The sequence below is a fragment of the Triticum urartu genome, chromosome 4, assembly GCF_003073215.2.
Source record: "Triticum urartu cultivar G1812 chromosome 4, Tu2.1, whole genome shotgun sequence".
Lineage (NCBI taxonomy): Eukaryota > Viridiplantae > Streptophyta > Magnoliopsida > Poales > Poaceae > Triticum > Triticum urartu.
Window position 1 is genome coordinate 11,584,049 of NC_053025.1, and position 21,329 is coordinate 11,605,377.

A 21,329-nucleotide genomic window follows, 5' to 3' on the forward strand; every position below is an offset into this window, starting at 1 on the left:
GTAACAAACCCCAAGTTGGATACTTTCGAGTATTCGGCTCAAAGTGCTACATTCTTGATAAGCATCGTCGTTCAAAGTTTGCTCCTAAATCTCATGAAGGTTTTCTACTTGGTTATGGCTCAAACTCTCACACTTACCGTGTCTACAACAATTTCACCCGAAAGGTTGAAGAGACGGTAGATGTGAAGTTTGATGAATCTAATGGCTCGCAAGTAGAGCAATTGCCAATTGATGTAGGAGACAAAGACCCTTCAGAAGCAATCCAAGACTTGTCTATTGGCAAAATTCGTCCAACGGAGGTGAAGGAGAGTACCTCGTCCGTACAAGTGGAAGCTTCTACTTCACGACAAGGTGAACCAAGAATTGACATGGAAGCATCCACAAGTGGGACACACCAAGATGAAGAAAACGAGGAAATACATCAAGACGAACATCAACAACCTTCTTCTCCACCATGACAAGAGAACGACAACGTCAACAATGAAGAAGGCCAAGAAAAAGAACAAGATGAAGAAGATGTTCAACGAAGACCCAAGCAAAAGCTCTCACGAGTTCGAGCAAGAATTGCCAAAGATCATCCCGTCGAGCAAATCTTAAATGATATACAATCTGGGAGAATCACTCGCTCAAAGACTCATTTAGCTAACTTTTGTGAAAACTATTCATTCATTTCTAGCATTGAACCTATGAAGGTTGAAGAAGCATTGGAAGATCCGGATTGGATAAACGCTATGCATGAAGAGCTACACAACTTTGAGAGAAACCAAGTTTGTACATTGGTTGAGAAGCCCGACAACAACCACAACATCATTGGTACCAAATGGGTGTTTCGCAACAAGCAAGATGAAGATGGACAAGTGGTTCGCAACAAAGCACGTCTCGTCGCCCAAGGGTACACACAAGTCGAAGGTATGGACTATGGTGAGACATATGCTCCCGTTGCTAGACTTGAGTCCATTCGCATCTTACTTGCCTATGCTAATCACCATAATATCACCTTGTACCAAATGGACATTAAAAGTGCTTTTCTAAATGGTGAAATAGAGGAGGAAGTTTATGTCAAACAACCTCCCGGCTTTATCAATCCTAAGAAACCAAATCATGTTTACAAACTTCACAAAGCTCTTTATGGTCTTAAACAAGCTCCTAGAGCATGGTATAAATGCTTGACCAAGTTCCTTATTGCAAGTGGTTTTGAAATTGGTAAAATTGATTCTACTTTTTTTACTAAAAGGGTTAATGGAGAACTATTTGTATGCCAAATTTATGTTGATGATATCATATTTGGTTCAACTAACCCTCTCTTTAGTGAAAAGTTTGGAAAGCTAATGTCAGAGAAGTTTGAGATGTCTATGATGAGTGAACTCAAATTCTTTCTCGGTTTGCAAATCAAGCAAACTAAGGAAGGTACATTTGTCTCTCAAACGAAGTACACCAAGGACTTATTCAAGAAGTTCAATATGCAAGAATGCAAAGGTATGTCTACACCCATGTCTACTAGTGGACATAATGATTTGACCAAAGATGGTGAACCGGTTGATCAAAAGGTCTATCGCTCTATGATTGGTTCATTGTTATACCTATGTGCTTCACGTCCCGATATTATGCTTAAGTGTGTGCATGTGTGCACGATATCAAGCTGCTCGTAAAGAATGTCATCTTAAGGCTGTGAAAAGGATAGTGAGATACTTAATCCATATACCAAATTTTGGCATTTGGTATCCTAAGAGGTCCTCTTTTGATCTTGTTGGCTATTCCGACTCGGATTATGCCGGAGACAAGGTTGATAGAAAGTCCACTTCGGGTACTTGTCAATTTCTTGGTAGATCTCTTGTGTCTTGGTCCTCCAAGAAACAAAACTCGATATCCTTATCCACCGCCGAAGCGGAATACATTGCCGCTGGTTCATGTCGTGCTCAATTACTTTGGATGACCCAAACTCTTAAAGATTATGGGGTCTATGTGAAACATGTTCCATTGCTTTGTGACAATGAAAGTGCTATCAAAATTGGACATAATCCTGTACAACATTCTGGAACTAAGCATATTGAAGTTGGTCATCACTTCATTCAAGACCATGTTGCTAAGGGTGACATTGATCTTAAGCATGTTCGCACCGATAAGCAATTAGCAGATATATTTACTAAACCTCTTGATGAGAAAGTATTTTGCAGGTTGAGAGGTGAATTGAACATTATTGATGCTTCGAACTTGGAGTAGGGACTCCATTGAATACATGCAAGACATGAACTTATGACTAATCCATGATATATCTCTTATGATGACTATCTTATGTCTTGGATACATTTGTACCTTGCATGTTGTCTAACCCATGTAGGTGCTTCGTTGAATCTAATTTCATGAGATTGCGACTCACTCATATCTTGAGCAATCTCTACATCACCAAGTCTCTACACAATGGTGGTTGAAGACAAGGAAGTACAAAACCATTCAAACATATCCTTTGACAAATTCTATGTTGAGCTTCATGATTTTCATTTTTGGATACACAAGTGCTCTTCCTTGCAAGAACTAACCCATGTAGGTAGATGAACTCAAACTCCAAGTGGTGCTCCCAACTCTCGATGAGCTACATCAACCTTGAGCACCCACACAAGTTCAACTACATGAGTAAGAACCACACCACCACCCAAGGTATGTTATTCCATCTTAGAGAAGCTTTACTCCAAGACATGAGTCAAAGCAACTCAACAAGATGTGAATACATCAAGATGCTTAAACAAAAAATGGTATCCCCATTTTGAGCTTAAACGATGAGTATGACCTATGATCAAGTGTTCTCACTTGACTCCCAAGTCAATATACTCTAACATAGGTGACTATGTCACCGCCCAACTCTAGATGAAGTTTTCTTGTGTTCTTTTTGTGTTATTGCATTTGTCTCATGCATGTTTATTTTCTTTCTCTTTTTCAAAAACAAAAAAAAAACTTCATCTAGATCTTTCAGTTTCTTCTCTTTTCTTTTTGTTTTTGTTCTGCATTTTCTGCATTCAATTCCTTGCAAATCCTTTAAGTAATTCATTGCAAATCTTTGTGAGATCCTACATGTCTAGTGAGCTGAGGTGACAAGTGTTTTTCTCTGTGTGAACTCGGTTGCACCAACTTGTAATTTTTGGTCCAACCGAATCTTTTTGGTCCCGCCGAAACATGCCACTCGGTGCCACCGACTTCGCAACAGGAAAAACAGTTTGCCACTTGTTCTATATTTCTTTTGATCCAGCTCTACTCAATGAATCTTGTCCTCTACAAGCATCACAGTTTTATCCATTGCTTTGTGCTGAGTCTCAAGGACCAAACCTATACGACGGATTCCAGAAAGACCTTCTTGGAAATTGATGTCAAAGGGGGAGAGAGAGATCACATCAAAGCTCAAGGGGGAGAGAAAGTCTCAAGGACCAAACCTCCAAGAGAGAAAGTATTAAGGGGGAGAAAGAGATTTCCAGGGGGAGAGAATACTCAAAGATCCCAGATGCTTGATGTTCAAGAGGAGAGATGTCACATGTCTTTTTGAGGGAAAGACATGTTCATATGTGCTTATTTGCATTAAGTTCTATCCATTTGTATCTTTCAGCTCTGATTTTCTGTTCCCTATCTTCTTCCAATATCCCATGTAAGATTCAGGGGGAGCAAGACACCTAAGGGAAAGAAATCAGTCAAATTCATTGCATATCTTTACTCTTGGGGACATGTTAAATCAAATGTGGTACGTTGTACTCACTCTCTACATGTCATCCCAGTCTTGGTTCTCTTGTGGCTTCCTTGGTTTGCTCTGGCTAGTGGAGGCACATGTGTTATCTAACCTTGTTTGTGCAGGTTCATTCCATCCTAAGCCAGCCAAAGACTACAAGGTAAGTGTATGCATCAAAATCATGAGTATGAGGAATTCTTGCTTATGTACATACTGTTTGCAAGAAGGACTCATGAGCATGAAGGTATTTTCCTTGATAATCTTTTGCTCTGATGCATATGGCCAAGATACATGTAACACATTGCCTACTCTGTCATGGTTATGCTCTCACATGCTTTTATATTTCACATTTACATGAGTGCATACATGTAGGGGAGCCTATGCTTGTTACATGTCCTTCCAAAGCTTTACTTACTGTTCTTTATATCTTTATCTAAAGCTTTGATGCATGTTGCCATCAATTACCAAAAAGGGGAAGATTGAAAGCACAAGTGCTCCCTAGGTGGTTTTGGTAATTAATGACAACATATCTCTTGTTGGACTAATGTTCCTATCTAGTATGTTTCAGATAAGTTCAACAATGGAGTGGCATGGACTAAAGGTTGTGGGAAGTTCTCCAAGATGCTAAGGACAAAGGATTGGCTAAAGCTGAAAGCTCAAGACTCTTCATTTTACATTTTAGTGATCCAAGATCACATTGAGTCCATAGGAAAAGCCAATACTATCAAGGAGGGATGAGGTGTTGCTTAATGAGCCTCTTGCTCAAGTGCTTAATGATATGCTCCAAAATCCTCAGCTACTTTCCCACTTCCACATATGATCTAAACCCAAATCCAAACTCGGCCCTACCGATTATTTCTATCAGGCGCCACCGAGTTTCACTTGTCATAGCCACTGCCAGAAACCCTAATCAGTTCGGTCTCACCGATGGGATCTCGGTCTCACCGAGATGGGCTTGCAAACTCTCTGTTATCCGAGGAAGGAACACCCTCCTACCAGCATGTTGTCCTAGCACGATTTCTGCATCAATGGCGTTCCTCTGAAATCCCCGGACCACAAGCCTTGTGCCGTTACACAACACATTAGCTGGATCAATGTTTCTCAACAGTATAATAGGGCAATTTATCTTTAATTTGAGTGCATGCGGAGGCAGCCCGTTGGGAGTCAGGTTATTAAGGAATTCGAGGGCATAGTAGCCGTGTGGATCATCCTCTGCACTATCAAAACTGTGGTAGATCTTCTCTTCGCCCTGGAAGCACTCTATCATGCGCGTATTGATCTTATCAACATTGTCGTTCTTGGTGGAGAGGATCGCTCGAGATGTCATGTAATTTGGATCAGCCATGTTGTCGTCCAGAGCAGGAAATACATGGTCGATTAGCTTCTCTAGGTCAGCACCGTCTCCTGTTGGCGGCACACAAATATCTTCGGGGAGCCTTATGTTTCCTTCCTCGTCAGTTTCCTCGGTCCCGTTACCTACCCGTAGCAAGTAATCTGCGAACCACAGGTTGTTATGCGCCCTCATGTTGGTGACGAGCCTTAGCTGGCGCATGCCGTTCCAAAGGTACGAACTCCGCAGGGTTGCATCGATTATCTGACCCCGTGACCCCTTCCTGACGACCGGAAGCACCTGCCTGAAGTCCCACCGAACACGACTGTCTTTCCCCCGAATGGTCGGTCCCGTCGTCCCATGATGTCCTGCATGCTATTGTCTAGTGCCTCAACCGCTTGCCTCTTCGTCATGGTGGCCTCGTCCCATAGGATGAGTGAAGCCATGTGCAGGAGCTTGGCCGTCCCACTTTGCTTCGTGAAGCTGCACGACCCTCCATCTTCAATGTTGAGTGGGATCTTGAACCTCGAGTGGGCTGTCCTCCCTCCAGGCATGATGGAAGCCGCGACGCCTGACGTCGCTGTAGCTAGCGCGATCTGGCCCTCGCCTCGAACCTTTGCGAGAAGTGACCTGTATAGGAAGGTCTTCCTGGTGCCTCCCGGGCCATCGACAAAGAATACACCACCATCACCAGCATCAAATGCTGCCAGTATCTCATCGTATCCAAGCCTCTGCTCAGGGTTTAGCGAGGACGCCAAATCAGCGTCGTTCGCGTCAACCTCGATGGCGGACTCCTCGGTGACTTCTTTGGCCTCACCTCCAGTAGTGTCATAGGTCTCGTCGATGTCCGGAAGAGGGAACACCGCTATGTCTTTGCCCATGGACTGTAGCATGCCCCTGATGTCAAGCAACACCATCTGCTCCACTGCCTTTGAGCACGCATGTGTTCGACGGTAGTCATCAGACATCGCGTCTAGGTGCCTATCCCATAGACCGCACACATCACCTGGCTCGCAGAATACCAAGATAGTTGCAAAGAGCCTCCTGAGTGAGGCTGGCATTGCAAATTGTGTTGACTCTGTAAGACACTCGTCAAGTGTGTTGTCGGCCTCAATGAAGCCCAGTCTCTCGGCAGCCTCATGGAAGCTATCACATAGCACTCCATCCACGGTCCGCAGGTCCTCGAAGGATGTCTTGCCTGGTACGTGGTTAAGAAGCACTCGCAGAAAGTACCGCTCCCCCTCGGCTGGATGGGCTGACACGATTCGACCTACTTGGTGCTTCTTTTCTCTTCGCTTCCAGTATTTCTGTCTCTGCCATGTGAAACTTCCCGGAAAGTCCTTGTACAGGATATCCCAAGCCCACACGTGCTGCTGATTAGCGAGGAAATACTCTGTCAGCATTGACTTAGATGCAGTATCACGGGCGACAACATCGGTCAGGTCCTCTCCTGCTTTGAATGTGACACTATTCATATTAGGGAGATGAAGCGGCAACTGTAGGACCGACGGGAAACTCTCAGAAAGGTTGAAGCCGAATATCCTCCACATCGCCTCCGGTGGAGTAACCCATCTCGCATCAACGTACCTTTTAATATCGTGTACAACCCCGTTGCTGTCAGGCTGGTCAATGATGAATGAAGCTCGATCGTGACCCTTGTATACGTATTTCTAAAGGTACTTGACGGCCTTGATGCTGGAGCACACCTCGACATTTATGTGGCAGTTGAACATCCGCAACAGATAAGGGTTGTAAGGCACGACCCATCTGTTATCCAGCATTTGACGGCGGACCTTAGCCTGACGACCATCGTCCCGCCGTCGATAAACCGGGTATGAATCCTTCCCCTGTAAGGTGTTCCGGTTGAACGGTCGTGGGTACTTGCTCTTGCACTTCAAGTCTTGCATGCACACATTTTTGGGATTAAGATTGCCACATGGGCCGTGCATCATATGCTTCACGACCATGGCATAGAGCTCTGGATACTTATGCCTGTCCGGGAGCTCAGCAGATATGACGTGGCCATACTGCTCTGGCACCAGAGTTTATAATTTGAATTCATGATCAGCAGGAAGTGTGCATGGGGGAGGCCCCTCTTCTGGAACTCGACGACATACACATGTGCTACCACAACACCAAGGATGTGCTTTTTGAACAACATCTCTTTCATGGTCTCCAGCTTGGCCCTGAACACGCGTGCGACAAGATCTGGTCGGTCCTGGGGTGTCTGGCCAGGAAGCAGCTCATTCAGTATCTCCTCCCAGCTAGGATTGCATGTCATAGTTAAAAAGATGTCAGGCTTCCCATATGTCTGCACCAGTGCCATGGCGTCCATCTGCCTCCGCTTCATGTCTCGGTTTCTTCCTTGATGCGTCCCTGGCAGCACGATCCTCTTCCCAACAGCGCTCGCTCGCATCTCCCGAACCGCGATGCTATCCACAAGGCCTTGGTATAGATCGGCACGTATCTCTCTCTGGTGGTCCCTGATCCACTTCAGCCTACATCCCTCAATCTTGATGAACATGTCGACACCCCACTGCTGAAACATGCGTGCTCCGTGTAGTATGGGGTTGAATATTGCAGGGCGCGTCTGTAGCCGGTAACAGTAGTAGTCCCTGATAGAGACACACAACCGGCTGTTCCCCTCTGTGGAAAGACGTGAAAGAAGAAGGTTAGGTACCATATGGAAGGATAGAGTGTTGGGGAACGTAGCATAAATTCAAAATTTTCCTACGTGTCACCAAGATCTATCTATGGAGTCATCTAGCAACGAGGGAGGAGTGGATCTACATACCCTTGTAGATCACGCGCGGAAGCGTTCAAGAGAACGGGGTTGATGGAGTCGTACTCGTCGTGATTCAAATCACCGATGATCCTAGCGCCGAACGGACGGCACCTCCGCGTTCAACACACGTACGGAACGGAGACGTCTCCCATGCCTTGATCCAGCAAGGAGGAGGGAGAGGTTGATGGAGATCCAGCAGCACGACGGCGTGGTGGAAGTAGCGGGATTCCAACAGGGCTTCGCTAAGCGCTGCGGGAGGAGGAAGATGTGTCACGGGAGGGAGAGGGAGGCGCCAGGCCTTAGGTATGGTTGCCCTCCTTTTCCCCACTATATATAGGGCCAAGGGAGAGGGGGGAGGCGCAGCCCTTGCCCCTTCCTCCAAGGAAGGGTGCGGCCAAAGGGGGGGAAGGAGTCCATCCTCCCCAAGGCACCTCGGAGGTGCCTTCCCCCTTTAGGACTCTCCCCTTTTTCTCTTCTCTTGGCGCATGGGCCTCTTGGGGCTGGTGCACTTGGCCCATGTAGGCCAAGGCGCACCCCCTACAGCCCATGTGGCCCCCCGGGGCAGGTGGCCCCACCCGGTGGACCCCCGGGACCCTTCCGGTGGTCCCGGTACAATACCGGTGACCCCGAAACTTGTCCCGATGACCGAAATAGCACTTCCTATATATAATTCTTTACCTCCGGACCATTCCGGAACTCCTCGTGACGTCCGGGATCTCATTCGGGACTCTGAACAACTTTCGGGTTACCGCATACTAATATCTCTATAACCCTAGCGTCACCGAACCTTAAGTGTGTAGACCCTACGGGTTCGGGAGACATGCAGACATGACCGAGACGTTCTCCGGTCAATAACCAACAGCGGGATCTGGATACCCATGTTGGCTCCCACATGTTCCATGATGATCTCATCGGATGAACCACGATGTCAAGGACTTAATCAATCCCGTATACAATTCCCTTTGTCTAGAGGTACGATACTTGCCCGAGATTCGACCGTCGGTATCCCGATACCTTGTTCAATCTCGTTACCGGCAAGTCTCTTTACTCGTTTCGTAACACAACATCCCGTGATAAACTCCTTGATCACATTGTGCACATTATGATGATGTCCTACTGAGTGGGCCCAGAGATACCTCTCCGTTTACATGGAGTGACAAATCCCAGTCTCGATTCGTGCCAACCCAACAGACACTTTCGGAGATACCTGTAGTGTACCTTTATAGCCACCCAGTTACGTTGTGACGTTTGGCACACCCAAAGCACTCCTACGGTATCCGGGGAGTTGCACAATCTCATGGTCTAAGGAAATGATACTTGACATTAGAAAAGCTTAGCATACGAACTACACGATCTTTGTGCTAGGCTTAGGATTGGGTCTTGTCCATCACATCATTCTCCTAATGATGTGATCCCGTTATCAACGACATCCAATGTCCATGGTCAGGAAACCGTAACCATCTATTGATCAACGAGCTAGTCAACTAGAGGCTTACTAGGGACATGGTGTTGTCTATGTATCCACACATGTATCTGAGTTTCCTATCAATACAATTCCAGCATGGATAATAAACGATTATCATGAACAAGGAAATATAATAATAATCAATTTATTATTGCCTCTAGGGCATATTTCCAACAGTCTCCCACTTGCACTAGAGTCAATAATCTAGTTCACATCGCCATGTGATTAACACTCACAGGTCACATCGCCATGTAACCAACATCTAAAGAGTTTACTAGAGTCAATAATCTAGTTCACATCACTATGTGATTAACACTCAATGAGTTCTGGGTTTGATCATGTTGCTTGTGAGAGAGGTTTTAGTCAACGGGCCTGAACCTTTCAGATCCGTGTGTTATTTACAAATCTCTATGTCATCTCCTAGATGCAGCTACCATGCTCTATTTGGAGCCATTTCAAATAACTGTTCTACTTGGATTTATTCTAAATTGTTGCTCCATTATACGTATCCGGTATCTCTACTCAGAGCTATCCGGATAGGTGTTAAGCTTGCATCGTCGCAACTCTTTACGTCGAACTCTTCATCACCTCCATAACCGAGAAAATTCCTTAGTCCACTAGTTACTAAGGATAACTTTGACCGCTGTACTATGATCCATTCTTGGATCACTCTTGTACCCCTTGACTGACTCATGGCAAGGCACACTTCAGGTGCGGTACACAGCATAGCATACTGTAGAGCCTATGTCTTAAGCATAGGGGACGACCTTCGTCCTTTCTCTCTATTCTGCCGTGGTCGAGCTTTAAGTCTTAACTTCATACCTTACAACTCAGGCAAGAACTCCTTCTTTGACTGATCCATCTTGAACACCTTCAAGATCATGTCAAGGTATGTGCTCATTTGAAAGTACCATTAAGCGTTTTGATCTATCCTTATAGATCTTGATGCTCAATGTTCAAGTAGCTTAATCCAGGCTTTCCATTGAAAAACACTTTCCAAATAACCCTATATACTTTCCAGAAATTCTACGTCATTTCTGATCAACAATATGTCAACATATATTTATCAGAAATTCTATAGTGCTCCCACTCACTTCTTTGGAAATACAAGTTTCTCATAAACTTTGTATAAACCCAAAATCTTTGATCATCATCAAAGCATTCATTCCAACTCCGAGATGCTTACTCCAGTCCTCAGAAGGATTGCTGGAGCTTTGCATACTTATTAGCATCTTTCAGGATTGACAAAACCTTCCGGTTGTATCACATACAACCTTTCCTCAAGAAAATCGTCGAGGAAACAATGTTTTGACATCCTATCTGTAAGATTTCATAAATAATGCAGTAATCGCTAATATAATTCCAACAGACTCTTAGCATCGCTACGAGTGAGAAAGTCTCATCGTAGTCAACTCCTTGAACTTGTCGGAAAACATCTTAACGACAAGTTGAGCTTTCTTAATGGTGATACTTACCATCATTGTCCGTCTTCGTTTTAAAATCCATCTGTACTCAATAGCCTTACGACCATCGAGCCGTTCTGCCAAAGTCTATACTTTGTTTTCATACATGGATCCTCTCTCAGATTTTATGGCCTCGAGCCATTTATCGGAATCCGGGCCCACCATCGCTTCTCCATAGCTCGTAGGTTCATTGTTGTCTAGCAACATGACTTCCAAGACAGGGTTACGTACCACTTTGAAGTAGTATGCATCCTTGTCCTCCCACGAGGTTTGGTAGTGACTTGATCTGAAGTTTCATGATCACTATCATAAGCTTCCACTTCAATTGGTGTAGGTGCCACAGGAACAACTCCCTGTGCCCTGTCACACACTAGTTGAAGAGACGGTTCAATAACCTCATCAAGTCTCCACCATCCTCCCACTCAATTCTTTCGAGAGAAACTTTTCCTCGTGAAAGGACCCGATTCTAGAAACAATCCCTTATTGCTTTCGGATCTGAGACAGGAGGTATACCCAACTGTTTTGGGTGTCCTATGAAGATGCATTTATCTGCTTTGGGTTCGAGCTTATCAGCCTGAAACTTTTTCACATAAGCGTCACAGCCCCAAACTTTTAAGAAATGACAGCTTAGGTTTCTCTAAACCATAGTTCATACGGTGCCATATCATCGGAATTACGTGGTGCCCTATTTAAAGTGAATGTGGTTGTCTCTAATGCCTAACCCATAAACTATCGTGGTAATTCGATAAGAAACATCATGGTATGCATCATATCCAATAGGGTGCAGTTATGATGTTCGGACACACCATCACACTATGGTGTTCCAGGCTGTATTGGTTGTGAAACAATTTCCACAATGTCTTAATTCCGTGCCAAACTCGCAATTCAGATATTCATCTCTATGATCATATCATAGATCTTTTATCCTCTTGTCACGACGATCTTTCAACTTCACCCAGAACTTACTTGAACCTTTCAATAATTCAGACTCGTGATTCATCAAGCAAATATACTCAACATCTACTCAAATCATCTGTGAAGTAAGAACATAACGATATCCACTACATGCCTCAGCATTCATTGGACTGCACACATCAAAATGTATTACTTCCAACAAGTTGCTTTCTAGTTCCATTTTACTGAAACCGAGGCTTTCAGTCATCTTGCCCATGTGGTATGTTTTGCATGTCTCAAGTGATTCAAGATCAAGTGAGTTCAAACGGTCCATTTGCATGGAGTTTCTTCATGCATATACACCAATAGACATGGTTCGCATGTCTCAAACTTTTCAAAAATGAGTGAGCCCAAAGATCCATCAACATGGAGCTTCTTCATGCGTTTTATACCGATATGACTTACGTGGCAGTGCCACAAGTAGGTGGTACTATCATTACTATCTTTTGGCATGAACATGTGTATCACTACGATCGAGATTCAATAAACCATTCATTTTAGGTGTAAGACCATTTGAAGGTATTATTCAAATAAATAGAGTAACCATTATTCTCCTTAAATGAATAACCGCATTGCGATAGACATAATCCAATCATATCTATGCTCAACGCAAACACCAATCTTGATGGTAGAGGGAGCGGACGATATTTGATCAACCTTGGAAATACTTCCAACACATATCGTCATCTCACCTTTAGCTAGTCTCCGTTTATTCCATAGCCTTTTGTTTCGAGTTACTAACACTTAGCAACCGAACCGGTATCTAATACCCTGGTGCTACTTGGAGTACTAGTAAAGTACACATCAACACAATGTATATCCAATATACTTCTATCGACCTTGCCAGCCTTCTCATCTACCAAGTATCTAGGGTAATTCTGCTCCAGTGGCTGTTCCCCTTATTACAGAAGCACTTAGTCTCGGGTTTGGGTTCAACCTTGGGTTTCTTCACTAGAGCAACAGCTGAATTGCCGTTTCATGAAGCATCCCTTTTTGCCCTTGCCCTTCTTGAAACTAGTGGTTTCACCAACCATCAACAATTGATGCTCCTTCTTGATCTCTACTTTTGTGGTGTCAAACATCGCGAATATCTCAAGGATCATCATATATGTCCCTGATATATTATAGTTCATCACGAAGCTCAAGTAGCTTGGTGGTATGACTTCGGAGAACCATCACTATTTCATCTGGAAGATCAACTCCCACTCGATTCAAGCGATTGTTGTACTCAGACAATCTGAGCACAAGTTCAACAATTGAGCTTTTCTCCCTTAGTTTGCAGGCTAAGAAAATCGTCGGAGGTCTTATACCTCTTGACGTGGGCACGAGCCTGAAATCCCAATTTCAGCCCTCGAAACATCTCATATGTTTCGCGACGTTTCAAAACGTCTTCGGTGCCTCAACTCTAAGCCGTTTAACTGAACTATCACGTAGTTATCAAAATGTGTATGTCAGATGTTCGCAACATCCATAGACAACGTTCGAGGTTCAGCATACTGAGCGGTGCATTAAGGACATAAGCCTTCTATGAAGCAATGAGGACAAACCTCAGTTTACGGACCTAGTCCGCATAATTACTACTATCAACTTTCAACTAAATTTTCTCTAGGAACATATCTAAACAGTAGAACTGAAGCGCGAGCTACGACATAATTTGCGAAGACCTTTTGACTATGTTCAGGATAATTAAGTTCATCTTGTGAACTCCCACTCAGATAGACATCCCTCTAGTCATCTAAGTGATTACATGATCCGAGTCAACTAGGCCGTGTCCGATAATCACGTGAGACGGACTAGTCATCATCGGTGAACATCTTCATGTTGATCGTATCTACCATACGACTCATGCTCGACCTTTCGGTCTCTTGTGTTCCGAGGCCATGTCTGTACATGCTAGGCTCGTCAAGTTAACCTAAGTGTTCCGCATGTGTTCCGAGGCCATGTCTGTACATGCTAGGCTCGTCAACACCCGTTGTATTCGAACGTAAGAATCTACCACACCCGATCATCACGTGGTGCTTCGAAACGACGAACTTTCGCAACGGTGCACAGTTAGGGGGAACACCTTCTTGAAATTTTAGTGAGGGATCATCTTATTTACTACCGTCGTTCTAAGCAAATAAGATGTATAAACATGATAAACATCACATGCAATCAAATAGTGACATGATATGGCCAATATCATATTGCTCCTTTTGATCTTCATCTTCGGGGCTCCATGATCATCATCGTCACCGGCATGACACCATGATCTCCATCATCATGATCTCCATCATCGTGTCTTCATGAAGTTGTCTCGTCAACTATTACTTCTACTACTACAACTAACGGTTAGCAATAAAGTAAAGTAATTACATGACGTTTATGTTGACACGCAGGTCATAAATAAATTACGACAACTCCTATGGCTCCTGCCGGTTGTCATACTCATCGACATGCAAGTCGTGATTCCTATTACAAGAACATGATCATCTCATACATCACATATATCATTCATCACATCCTTTTGGCCATATCACATCACATAGCATACCCTGCAAAAACAAGTTAGATGTCCTCTAATTGTTGTTTGCATGTTTTACGTGGCTGCTATGGGTTTCTAGCAAGAACGTTTCTTACCTACGCAAAAACCACAACGTGATATGCCAATTGCTATTTACCCTTCATAAGGACCCTTTTCATCGAATCCGATCCGACTAAACTGGGAGAGACAGACACCCGCTAGCCACCTTATGCAACTAGTGCATGTCAGTCGGTGGAACCAGTCTCACGTAAGAGTACGTGTAAGGTCCGTCCGGGCCGCTTCATCCCACAATGCCACCGAATCAAGATTGGACTAGTAACGGTAAGCACATTGAACAAAATCAACGCCCACAACTACTTTGTGTTCTACTCGTGCATAGAAACTACGCATAGACCTAGCTCATGATGCCACTGTTGGGAACGTAGCATAAATTCAAAATTTTCCTACGTGTCACCAAGATCTATCTATGGAGTCATCTAGCAACGAGGGAGGAGTGGATCTACATACCCTTGTAGATCACGCACGGAAGCGTTCAAGAGAACGGGGTTGATGGAGTCGTACTCGTCGTGATTCAAATCACCGATGATCCTAGCGCCGAACGGACGGCACCTCCGCGTTCAACACACGTACGGAACGGAGACGTCTCCCATGCCTTGATCCAGCAAGGAGGAGGGAGAGGTTGATGGAGATCCAGCAGCACGACGGCGTGGTGGAAGTAGCGGGATTCCAACAGGGCTTCGCTAAGCGCTGCGGGAGGAGGAAGATGTGTCACGGGAGGGAGAGGGAGGCGCCAGGACTTAGGTATGGTTGCCCTCCTTTTCCCCACTATATATAGGGCCAAGGGAGAGGGGGGAGGCGCAGCCCTTGCCCCTTCCTCCAAGGAAGGGTGCGGCCAAAGGGGGGGAAGGAGTCCATCCTCCCCAAGGCACCTCGGAGGTGCCTTCCCCCTTTAGGACTCTCCCCTTTTTCTCTTCTCTTGGCGCATGGGCCTCTTGGGGCTGGTGCACTTGGCCCATGTAGGCCAAGGCGCACCCCCTACAGCCCATGTGGGCCCCCCGGGGCAGGTGGCCCCACCCGGTGGACCCTCGGGACCCTTCCGGTGGTCCCGGTACAATACCGGTGACCCGAAACTTGTCCCGATGGCCGAAATAGCACTTCCTATATATAAATTCTTTACCTCCGGACCATTCCGGAACTCCTCGTGACGTCCGGGATCTCATCCGGGACTCCGAACAACTTCGGGTTACCGCATACTAATATCTCTATAACCCTAGCGTCACCGAACCTTAAGTGTGTAGACCCTACGGGTTCGGGAGACATGCAGACATGACCGAGACGACTCTCCGGTCAATAACCAACAGCGGATCTGGATACCCATGTTGGCTCCCACATGTTCCATGATGATTTCATCGGATGAACCACGATGTCAAGGACTTCAATCCCGTATACAATTCCCTTTGTCTATCGATTACTTGCCCGAGATTCGATCGTCGGTATCCCGATACCTTGTTCAATCTCGTTACCGCAAGTCTCTTTACTCGTTCCGTAACACATCATCCTGTGATCAACTCCTTGATCACATTGTGCACATTATGATGATGTCCTACCGAGTGGGCCCAGAGATACCTCTCCGTTTACACGGAGTGACAAATCCCAGTCTCGATTCGTGCCAACCCAACAGACACTTTTGGAGATACCTGTAGTGTACCTTTATAGCCACCCAGTTACGTTGTGACGTTTGGCACACCCAAAGCACTCCTACGGTATCCGGGAGTTGCACAATCTCATGGTCTAAGGAAATGATACTTGACATTAGAAAAGCTTTAGCATACGAACTACATGATCTTGTGCTAGGCTTATGATTGGGTCTTTGTCCATCACATCATTCTCCTAATGATGTGATCCCGTTATCAATGACATCCAATGTCCATGGTCAGGAAACCGTAACCATCTATTGATCAACGAGCTAGTCAACTAGAGGCTTACTAGGGACATGGTGTTGTCTATGTATCCACACATGTATCTGAGTTTCCTATCAATACAATTCCAGCATGGATAATAAACGTTTATCATGAACAAGGAAATATAATAATAATCAATTTATTATTGCCTCTAGGGCATATTTCCAACATAGAGAACTTTTTCTGGCATATAAGCATACCAACCAGGCGCACCTGAATCGTTATCACGGTTTCCTCTTGGTTGTTGTGCAACCTCCCAAGGGACATTATGCTTAGGGATATTTGGATGCCAACCAAGCTCCCCCCTTGGAAAAAAGAGGGGATACGAGAGCGGGTCATAACAGCCATCTGTGGCATGTATACTATACTTCTCGTTGTTGTCCCCATAGAGTGTAATGTTGCGGTTGAACCTGTGAAAGCACAAGTGCTCCCTAGGTGGTTTTGGTAATTAATGACAACATATCTCTTGTTGGACTAACGTTCCTATCTAGTATGTTTCAGATAAGTTCAACAATGGAGTGGCATGGACTAAAGGTTGTGGGAAGTTCTCCAAGATGCTAAGGACAAAGGATTGGCTAAAGCTGAAAGCTCAAGACTCTTCATTTTACATTTTAGTGATCCAAGATCACATTGAGTCCATAGGAAAAGCCAATACTATCAAGGAGGGATGAGGTGTTGCTTAATGAGCCTCTTGCTCAAGTGCTTAATGATATGCTCCAAAATCCTCAGCTACTTTCCCACTTCCACATATGATCTAAACCCAAAGCCAAACTCGGCCCTACCGATTATTTCTATCCGGCGCCACCGAGTTTCACTTGTCATAGCCACTGCCAGAAACCCTAATCAGTTCGGTCTCACCGATGGGATCTCGGTCTCACCGAGATGGGCTTGCAAACTCTCTGTTACCTATTGCAATACCCTCGGTCCCACCGAGATATGCAATCGGCCCCACCGAGTTTGCTTGGCCAACTCTCTGTTTTGCTTATTACCAAAATCGGTCCCACCGAGTTTGAGTAATCGGTCAAACCGAGTTGTGGATTTACCCTAACCCTAGCACATCGGTCCCACCGAGTTGAACCAGTCGGTCCCACCGAAAATCTCTAACGGTCACTAGGTTTACTATTTCGGTCTGACCGAGTTTGTTGATTCGGTCCCACCGAGATTGGTAAATCGTGTGTAACGGTTGGATTTTGTGTGGAGGCTATATATACCCCTCCACCTCCTCTTCATTCGAAGAGAGAGCCATCAGAACACATCTACACTTCCGACCCATATGTTCTGAGAGAGAACCACCTACCCTTGTGTTGAGGCCAAGATATTCCATTCCTACCATATGAATCTTGATCTCTAGCCTTCCCAAGTTGCTTTCCACTCAAATCCTCTTTCCACCAAATCCAAATCCTGTGTGAGAGAGTTGAGTGTTGGGGAGACTATCATTTGAAGCACAAGAGCAAGGAGTTCATCATCAACACACCATTTGTTACTTCTTGGAGAGTGGTGTCTCCTAGATTGGCTAGGTGTCACTTGGGAGCCTCCGACAAGATTGTGGAGTTGAATCAAGGAGTTTGTAAGGGCAAGGAGATCGCCTACTTCGTGAAGATCTACCGCTAGTGAGGCAAGTCCTTCGTGGGCGATGGCCATGGTGGGATAGACAAGGTTGCTTCTTCGTGGACCCTTTGTGGGTGGAGCCCTCCGTGGACTCGCGCAGCCGTTACCCTTCATGGGTTGAAGTCTCCATCAACGTGGATGTAGGATAGCACCACCTATCTGAACCACGGGAAAAACATCCGTGTCTCCAATTGCGTTTGAATTCTCCAAACCCTTCCCTTTACATTCTTGCAAGTTGCATGCTTTACTTTCCACTGCCTATACACTCTTTGCATGCTTGCTTGATATGTATTGTGAATGTTGAAATTATGCCTAAACTCCACTTAAACCAAAAAGGCTTAAAAATTGCAACTTTAGCATTAAGTGTCTAGTCACCCCCCCCCCCGTTTAGACACATCTACTTCAAGGTCCGACAACCTGTTTGCTATATCGCTTCCCTCGACCCAAATCGCAGCCACCTCAGATGACACGGGTCTATTATATCTTCGTTGGTCTAGCTTTTGGTCAATGTTGAGGTCAATCCGATACTCCTCGAGGTTTTCCTTGTGGGTACCCAAACTCCTAAACTGTTGGCAGTAGGGGTTTTCCCCGAGGACGTCCACTAACTTGCTGACAACGTGCTGATCCAATTGCTGGGTGGCCTCCTTGCGATGGATTAAGCTGGGATCGTCATCGTAGAAGTACAACTGCAAATGTTCAGGGCGAGATCTTGGACCGAACGAGTGCACCCTGTGGTACATAGTGCCATGTGCCCGAAACGTGTACACCCCGGACTTCATGTTTGTGTAGTTGTTGTCTAGGCTGACGCCAAGGGTAGTGAAGGCAAAGTGCTCGTTGAAGAACCGAATGCTCTCCCGAAAATGCCGAGAGTCTGCATCCGCGCTAGACCATAACCTCATCAGCTCTGGGATAGGCTCGGGTTCAGCTAGCTCAATCTCCCCGTTCCGACAGCAGAAGCCGTCAGTCTCGTACTGGAACTTCTTGGCCTTGCAATGCTCGCAGTTTGCCGCGTGCTTCAGGATGTGTGTGCTGTCTGGGATGTTCGAGTAGACATAGTCGAAAGGATCTAGGTCGATAGATCCCGTGTTGGAGGATTCTACGGGCTCATCGAGGTCCGTGCTATCAGTGTCAGATGCTGCAAGCATTGTGGAGATATAACAAGTCACGATGGGATGCACATCATAAACCAATAATATAGAGGGATGAGCAGCGAAAGGCGCCTCAGAGTACCTTCACCGGCAAATAGGTAGTACTCATCATCCATGAGGTCACCGGAGAGTGCATTCTCGTCCATGATGCTGCTAAGGAAGGCCTCCATGTCAGCTGTAACATTGTTGAGCCGGTAAGTAATGGTTTTTATTGTGAGTGCACACCAGGAGGGGAGTAAACATGAGAGGGTTACCATTGGTTCCGATGGTGTACGATGGCATGCTTGATGAAGGGGAGGAAGTCGATGAAGCAACTCCTGTGGGCGGTGCTTCGGAGCTTGTTGCTGCTCTGTTCACATCTAAGGTACTTGCATCTGGGCCTGGAGGCCTCCACTTTTTTTTAAAGCTTGCATTACGACGATCTAGCAAAGCTGACTTCTCACCTTCTGGTATGCTTTTCCCGCGCGCTCTTCGTTTTAAGGCACTCCCTTGAATGTTCTTTGCTATAATACTTTGTTTGTGAGCTCGCTCCCGAGCCCTACGTTGTGCTCTGCTCTCCTGGCTCTGCTCCCGGGCTTGATTCTGCTGCTCGTCTATTTGGTGATCATTGGTTTGCTGCGAGGGATTTATGAGTTCGCTGGGGCCATCATTATCATCCAGGGTACGACTAAGGTACTCGCCTGCACCATTGTGGAGCCGTTAAATACTGGTTCAATGCACATGGACAGAACAAGTAGAGTAAAGATGGAAGGATTGCCGTCTGATTCGAAGTTGTTCCCAGCCTTACTCGCAAACCGGGGGGCAGGGGCAGGAGCTGAAGCTTCGGATTCTCTGAATGCCAATGCATGAGTGCTCGACATCAGGTTGGGTGTAGCTAAGGTACCTACATCAGGGCGCGGCATTGCGATGGATTCAGCGCAAGGGGTGTTGCGTCTAGCCGCGAGTCTCTTCTTGCGCTGAGCTAGCATGTTCTGCTTCTCCTTAGGTGATTTGTTTTGCAGACGTGTTCTTCGGCGGGTGTTTGTCTCTTGGTTGTCATGGACTGACATATTTTGGTAGGCCGCCCTTCTAAGGGTGTTACTCTGTTGCTTCTCCTCTGGTGTCATTCGTTGCCTGGCTTCTCTTTGACGGGCAGTCCTCTCCTCCTCTGTTTTTTTCCTAGCTTCTCTGCGACGTGCATTGATTTCCTCCTTCTGTTCAGGTGTTAATCTATTTCGCCGTGCCATATATTGGTCTCGCCTTTTCTGCTTTCTATCTGATTTAATGATATCATTTGAAGCAATGTGCTCGGGGGCAGTGTCTTTAGTGTCGAGTCCAAGTGCTATGTCTGAACCAATATTATGATCAATGCTTCTCTCTATTCCTCGAAGTGATGCATGGTGATCATAGTAAGTGCCTTCACGAGAATGATTTCCTGAAGAACCATTTTGTTTTAACAAATGTATAAATGCAAAATGAAAAAAAGTCGTGTGTAAGGGCGATACCGATTGATGTTTCCACATGTGGCACTGGCTGAAAGGCCTTGAGATTGCCGGCTATAGGAATCATCATAGGCAGTTGCGTGGGCACATTGTCATCATCATCGGAAGACGAAACACTGTAGTTAGTAGTGCCTGTTTGTTCGCGTATGAAAAAACCAGATAGTGGTCGGTGTGTATTGGTGAGTTGTGATCTGAGTGTCCTCTCATATTCGACAACTGATAAGATTAATGTAAGTTAAGTTGTGAAGCTTATTGAATACCTTATGTGCAGACATGGGATTGGCATACACATACCTTTTTTTTTCCTTTATCATAGAGATGCTCTCTGTACTGTGACATCTTTCTGTTCTATAGAAGCTTAAATAAACCTGCAGTCTTTTTGCATTAAAAAATGATATGAATTGAATTAGAAAAATGATATGACCTCTGGTGACTCATTTAACAGGCTTTTTGGACTCACTTGTTCATTTTCATAGACATGTTCTTTGCATATGGTTTTCTTCCAAAGTAAAATGATTGTGCTATTATATGTTGACGTCTGAAGTTTGTATATTTCAGTTTATAAAGTGCAAGATTTTGTAGAAGTTCAATGTTTTAAAAAGAGGGCTCGGGCATGGCGACAAGAATGAAGGTGGAGGGGAAGGAGTGGAGAGAAAGATGTCTGTCTCCACGTGGTGCGAAAAAGACTATACAGGATTCTGGAGGTGAGCTTAAATGAAAGTATTTCCTTCTATCACTATTCCTGTCACGAGGCATGTTTGTTCCCATGATGTAAAAGTAAACATGGTCTGAGATTACCTAATCTTATACTGCAATTTCAGAATTTCCTAGATTTTTTTGACAGTTTCAACACATGTTCTTCTTACTAAAATGAACCTGCAGTCTTTTTGCATTACAAAAA